Raw genomic sequence first — 6,945 nt, 5'->3', positions numbered from 1 at the left:
ACGCCTCAAACTGCCGTTCAGGACGCATTGTTTGAAGAGTGATCCAGTCAGTTTGAGCACCGACGAGGTGTTCCGAAAGCCACAGCCCGTCTGCACTTCCGAGGTAAGGCGAACGATGACCGTTCAAAGCGATTAGCAGTTTTGGTTTATGTCAGCCGCTAGCCCCGTGATGTTCGCTGACTGCTCTGCGTCTCCCGGCAGTTGCAGAGGGATGCTTCAACCTGTCGACAAGAACATATTGTTTGAAGAGTGATCCAGTCTCCTGAGCGCCCCTGTGCAAACCTCAAGTGAAAACATGGCGGCGATGACCATCGCAGCCGACCTCGAGGGAGACGTCAGCTATAGTAGCCGACTCACTTCTGCCATGCAGGAAGAAGTGTCTGAGGCGCTGAAGCCGGGCCCACCGGAACAGGTTCTGGTCGAGGCCTTCTCTATGGCTGTCACTCGACATGACATAGCCACGCTAGGAGAAGGCAAGGGACTTAATGACAATATAGTGAACTTTTACCTGGCCATGATTGCGCAACGCTCCAAGAGGCGAGGCGGTCCGGCTGTGTACGCGTTCAGTACTTTTTTCTTCACCAAGCTGCATAGCTGTGGACCTGACGGCGTGAAACGCTGGACGCAAGGCGAAGACCTCTTCGCTTACGACATTCTACTGGTGCCCGTGCACTCTGAGGACCCGTCCCACTGGTGTCTCGCCGTGGTGGATTTCTGCACGCCCGAGATGGTCATCTATGACAGCCTGGGTCCGCGCGATGAGCATGCCAACATCATCGATGATTTGGCGGACTACCTGGAAAAGGTGAGCCACTGGCGTGACTGCGACCTGGACTGGAGCGGCTGGTATTTTTACCCATCCAATGTGCCACTCCAGAAGGACACCTTAGACTGCGGCGTCTTCCTGTGTCAGTACGCTGAGTGTCTCACCCGGGATGCACCGATTTTGTTCAAGGAGAAGCACATGCCGTACTTCCGCGGCCGTATTGTGTACGAGATTTTACACCGCCGGCTCCTCCCATGGTGAAGCCTACTTACAACATGCCTCGGTTCAAGCGTCCGTGCACCCAGAATATATTTTCAGTTTGATTGTACTTATGTAGCTTAAGTGCGGTTTTTATGTGATTTGGTGTAATTGCTGTTATTGAGGTTTGCGCCACTGTTGATTTTTTTTCATATCTACTGCCCCTAGTTATTCATTCTGTATATTGCAGTGCATGAGTAGCTACTTCCCGGTTTACTAGCGTTCGTCCTTTTTGCTTTTTATGTCGATAGTGTCGATTGCTTTTGCTTTTTCATGTCGATTGCTGAGTGTGCATTGCGTGATGGTAGAAATGTTATTGGAAGAGACGGAACAGGTGAGGGCGAAGACGATGCAGCGGAGGTCTCAGACATAATTTCGGCCACTTGGTGTTCAACTTCCTCTGATAGCGCACACTACGCGAAACTTTTTCTATTGCCGTCGAAAATACCAGGTTCACAATCTTGTAAATATTTTATCATCGTCTGTTCGAAGATTATGTTCAGATTTTTTTATGCCTCTTGCTAATTTGTAATAATTTCTTCATTGATTTGCGACCACGCTAATCAGAGTTCAGTTCTAAGTTTTTCAACGTTTTGTGTGTTGACAGTGCTTATGCATATTTATTGTGATTGATTGTTAGATCTGTTTTTGTGTGAAAAATTGGCTATTGTATTCTTCGCGATACGTACCAATTGACACCCAAGTAAAGCTCCAGTTTGGTTATAGAATTCTTGGTCACCCCTCGGAGTTTGCCTTTATTCGAATGTGTACAAACCTCTTCGGTCGTTGAGGTTCGGTTGCTTGCTATTGTCTGATAATATTTGATTCCGCAGCTCTTTTGTTTTTCAATAAGATTTAACTTTACAGTTTTCATAACTTTTTACAATTTTCCTGTCGCCTGTCAGTGCAAATCCGGCGGAGATTCCATCTTTTGCATATGCGAGGATGTGCAATCAAGATTAGCTGGCCAGCTTTTTTTCAAATATTTCTATACAGCCCGATTTAAACTGTTTAGCGCTCTTTTAAGAATTTTAAGCACTAGAAACATTTGTGGCATTGGTTCATTACATTTATTTCGCATAGGAATCAACCACATAGTTTATATGTTTTCGACGTATTGATTTGGTGGGACCGTATTTCTATTTGCGAAGCGTTTTCCCTATTTCTATACTGTAAGGAGGAGGTGATGGAGAAAGACCAGGTGCGGTAACTGTCTCGCCATAAGTGTAGACTTGAGCTTTAAGGAACTCTCTTAAATTGTGAAAAAAGGTAAGTGCGCGGCCCTGGTGGTGATGACATGGATTCGCCAAGATACATATTTTGAAAAGATTGTTGCCAGCGTCACATTTTCACACGCCTACCACTTTCTGTCGCGACATGTGACGCCGCGACTTAAATCCGCTGCTAAAGAAAATATAAACTCTACAGAGAACCCAAGCAGCACAGGTCATCGGCCCAGTATTGCAAGAGGATGGTCCCATCCTGGTCCTTTGTAGGGCGAACTTTGCCTATACAGTTCCAATGTTGGGCCAATTGTGCTGCTTGGGAAACCTGAGGAACAAGGTACCTGAATCACAGCAAAAAGCCATCCGCCTGGCGGAAGTAGCCGCGAGCAATCAACGCCTATTTGCCTGCTTCAAACCGCGGAGGTTCCAGCCCCCGTCAACCAGGCCTGCGTGCCGGGGACGGGGAGTAGGCGGCCTCCTTATCTGGTTGATATAAACTTGGTATTATCAACCTCATCATCTCAATCGTCCTCCGCAGCTCAGTTTTCTCACTGCCGCATGGATGGAGGACCAACCGATGGAAAGGAAGCGAAATAATTGTAGAAAGAAGCGCATAAAATGCGGCCCTTTTTCGTTAAGAATGAAAGAAAAAAATAATAATTGGTTTCTTGGGGGAAAGGAAATGGCGCAGTATCGGCCTCAAACAAATTTGGTTTTTGAGGGAATAAAATGGTGCCGTAATTGTCTCAAAAATGCCAGTGGACAACGGAACCGTTTCGTAAGGGGAGGGGGAAGGTGAGAGTTAAAGATAGGGAGAAAAAGGTGCCGTAGTGAAGGGCTCCGGGATGCTTTCGACCACCTGGGGCTCTTTAGCGTGCACTAACATCGCACAGCCTAAGGGCGCCGTCGCGTTCGCCTCAGCCTCCATACGAAACGCGGCCGCTGCGGTCTGGTTCGAACCCGGGCGAAGGGCGCCGTCGCGTTCGCCTCAGCCTCCATACGAAACGCCGCCGCTGCGGTCTGGTTCGAACCCGGGCACTCCGGCTCAGTAGACGAGCGCCTTAACCACTGAGCCACCGCGGCGGTAGGTTTTTGTCGGCATAGTAGAAAGCATACCCTCGAAGGCACTGAGATACAGTAATCAGTAACTAATCATAAAAGGCTCTCACAGGCGCAGGCGTCTTATGCTGCGTAAAGCAGCCACCATAAGCGCACGCTTTCTTTGCGCGCTTTGGTTGTGTACTCTTTCAGAAGCAAAACGCATAGCTTGTTGTATAGTGCCACATTGAACATGAATGAGCAAGAACAGTGTGCGGCGAAGTATGCACTCCATTGCGCTCAATATGACCATAGACCGTATGGCCACCTGGTACTGGGAGCACGAATCGCCTTTCTTTTGTTGACAGCGCTTAAACAACACGGGCAGAAGACATAGAAGACGATGTCACAGTCGTCTTCTGTGTCCACTGTGCGTGTTTTTTAAGCGCTGTCAACAAAAGAATGGATCACCACCAACTAGTCCGACAACTTGTCTAATCAATGAAGCGCCTGCAAGAGTGCACTGAGGGCGGCCGCAGAACGTCAGCATGTGCGCGTTTCTCGCTTGCTCAGTGGCATGCGTTAATCCTTTTGCTTCCTAAGGACAAGAAAAATTCTCGCATTAATAGCGGACCGATACTCAGCAGCATCAGCCGCGGTGGCTGAATGGTGAGGGCACTCGGGTACTGTACCGGAGTACCCCGGTTGGAATCCGACCGCGGCGGCCGCGCTTTGATGGAGGCGAAACTTAAAGGCGCGCTTTTGCTGTGCGATGTCTGTGCACGATAAATATCCCTATGCGGTCGAAATTATTCTGGGGTCCTCCACTACGACACCACTTTCTTCATTTCTTCTCTTAATCCCTACTTATCCCTTCCCATAAGGCGTGGTCCACGTGACAGCCGAAACGTGAGACAGATACTGCGCCATTTCTTTTCGCAAAAAGTAATTTTCTATGAATCATTGGTCGACTTTTACAAACGTTTTGAAAGGCTTGCACCATGCGTTGGAGGTATTCACTTTCCCTCTATTTTTTCTGTCCTCTTCTCTAGTTCTCTTCAGGGAAGCTGATTGGGAAGGAAGGACCTTATAAATCATGCAATTAAATTTTGTTCTCTATTCAGTCTGTGCAATCCGCCAAAATGGCTGGTGAAATGCCACGTGGCTTCCAGAAGACCTGGGCGGATGGGGGAACGGAGGGGGCGGGGGTGCTCACCAAAAAGGAAGAACTGGCGGAAGTGACGCCATCCGCGGAAGTCGACCGGTCGTCCGGCTTTGTTCGCTTGCTAAGTTCCATCCCATGCTTTTGTGAACGAAGGATCAGCGCAATGTTCTCCCGGTGCCGCTTGTTTCCTCTAGTTTGGTTGTTCTGTGAGAGAAACTTGCGGTAGCAGCATACCTTTAATCTGCCTACACAGATTACGTAATTCCGTTAATATTTCTCTTTTGGTCATTTCATTTTCTGACCGCTTGTAAACTTTTTCCCTTTTACAGTTAGTTCACATCCACGCCGCGCTACAGCCATTTAGAGCACTGTTTTATATCTGTTTTATACTGGCAGTCTAACCACGGTCCGCCGTTGTCACACAGCTTGCCACAGTTCTCGGTTACGGAAACCAACGGCCCCTGCGTTCTACGAACGAAGTAACGTGGTGGTCAGCGGAGCGAAGCTTCATTTGAAAATATCTTAGTTATTTGCAATGCAGTGCATGTACAACGCCGAGTGCCGTCCCCCGGCGCCGTCCGGTGGTAGAATTGCCTCCACCGCCGCGCCGCCCACAAACCGTCCGCATTATGTTGTTTCTAATGCGCGCAAAAGGAAATCGGTGTGCGCAAAAGGCAATCGGTGTGAAACCTGTGATGATAGGCCGCTCCTCGCTTGCTATGTGCTGGCTTTTTCTTGCTGCAAGGAAGATGCGCGGCCAGAAATATTGCTTATGCCGTTAATGACAGCCGAAATTGAAATTTGCGTTAGTGCCGTACAAGATCGATTTACTTGGCGCCCCCTGAAATGCATACTCGCATTCTCAGGTTGATTACGTTTGTTGTTTTAATCTTGGTGTTACAGCCAGTCTAGACCACGGAATGCTTTTCATTGAGAGGTGTGCATCGCTTGTTACGTGTAGATGCTCACTCGGCTTTCGTCGTGCTGACTATGAGCTGGGATGAGGGATTTACACGGGATGCAACGAAAAAGAGAACGTCTTTGAAGACGGCCCAGAACTGCAGAAAACAATAAAGCTTTCCTCTCCTGCTCCTGAAACCCAATTTTTTTTCTCAGTGGCTCTTTCTTTCTAAACACACTTCTTCTCTTCAAGGTCTGATCGTTACGCCTGTACATACGCCCCTAAGCTACCCATATTTTTGGTCTCGAGGCCGGTGGCGCTTTTTACAACAGGCGCAGGTAGCACTCTTTCTTGCAGCATGGTTGTCGTTGCAGAGGTGACGAGAAGGGCTTTTTCGAGAAATGTAAAAACTGATATGAATTTTGCTTTCGGTGGGCTACAAGCCTCTGAGCACAACAAGGAGCCGAAAACTATTAGCTAAAAGTTACTTATTTGGTATTAGTTAACCAGACAGCTAGATAACTGCCTCAGCTGAGTTGCAATGCAGCTCAATGCTCACCAAACTGTTCCGAATAAACCGCTCCTCTAGTTCAAAAAACCCATTTTACCTTGAAACATTGCTTATTGTGTAAAAAGTTTGAGTATATTACCTCTCCCCTATCCTCTCTCCCTGTCCTTTCACCTCCTTAATTCCATTTCTCCATTCTGCCTGCTACCCATTGTTTTCGCTGTCCGAGCTAACCTGCTTCGGTATCGATGGCAGATGCCGGGGCTAGAAAAAATCTCATCCTTCCTTTTTATTGTTCATTGAAAAAGCACTAGTACTAAAAACTGTGCAACGATATCTGTTGCTGGCTGCAAAACTGTTGAATAACCTTAAGCTTCTGCCACACACATACTAATTTTGTTCCCTGTATTTCGAGGTTTCCAACCATAGTGTAGAGAATTAGCTGCAGCATAGCCTCGAAAGAGGTCAGCATGCTGTGCCCGGAGGCGTTGATCGGGCAGCGGGGATCCGTATCCTTAGTAAGGCTACTAAAGCGCAGAGAGTTTTCTGCCTGCCTCATGAGCTGGTCACAATCAATATGTGCGAGTCGCCCGCCAATTAGTGATATCAAAGTGACGCAAATGGAAGGCCTTAAAGCTTCAAGTTTTCCAGAATTTATTTGTCTTCTAAGAAAGGAACCGGCATATACTGGTGTATGTAACTTGTCGCAGTGCCTTGTAAATCTTTCCCTTTCGTGCAATTTGCTCCGCAAGTGGTCCTGTTCAAGTATAGATTGGATTGACAGCAAATTTTCTTCTTATGTTGATTTATAGTTTGTTGATTGTTTAACGTCTCAAAGCGACTGAGGCTATGAGGGACATCGTAGTGAAGGGCTCCGCAAATTTCGGCCACCTGGAGTACATTAACGTGCACTGATATCGCACTGTACATGGGCCTTTAGAATTGCTTCTTCATCGGGAATTGACCGCCACGACCGTGATCGAAACCGAGTCTTTCGGGACAGCAGCCGAGCGCCATCACCACTCAATTATCGCGTGCTGCTCAGTTTAATAATAATAATAATATTAATTGGTTTTTGGGGAA

At 47.6% G+C, this 6,945-nt stretch overlaps 1 pseudogene; it reads left to right on the top strand.

The window, feature by feature from the left end:
- Window positions 1–304: 304 nt before the first annotated feature.
- On the top strand, window positions 305–1,027 carry LOC144108460 (sentrin-specific protease 1 pseudogene; annotated as a pseudogene).
- The last annotated feature ends 5,918 nt before the right edge of the window (window positions 1,028–6,945 follow it).

This window comes from Amblyomma americanum, chromosome 10 (assembly GCF_052857255.1).
Source record: "Amblyomma americanum isolate KBUSLIRL-KWMA chromosome 10, ASM5285725v1, whole genome shotgun sequence".
Lineage (NCBI taxonomy): Eukaryota > Metazoa > Arthropoda > Arachnida > Ixodida > Ixodidae > Amblyomma > Amblyomma americanum.
The sequence above is the reverse complement of the archived record's forward strand: the minus strand, read 5'-3'. Positions and strand labels throughout refer to the sequence as shown.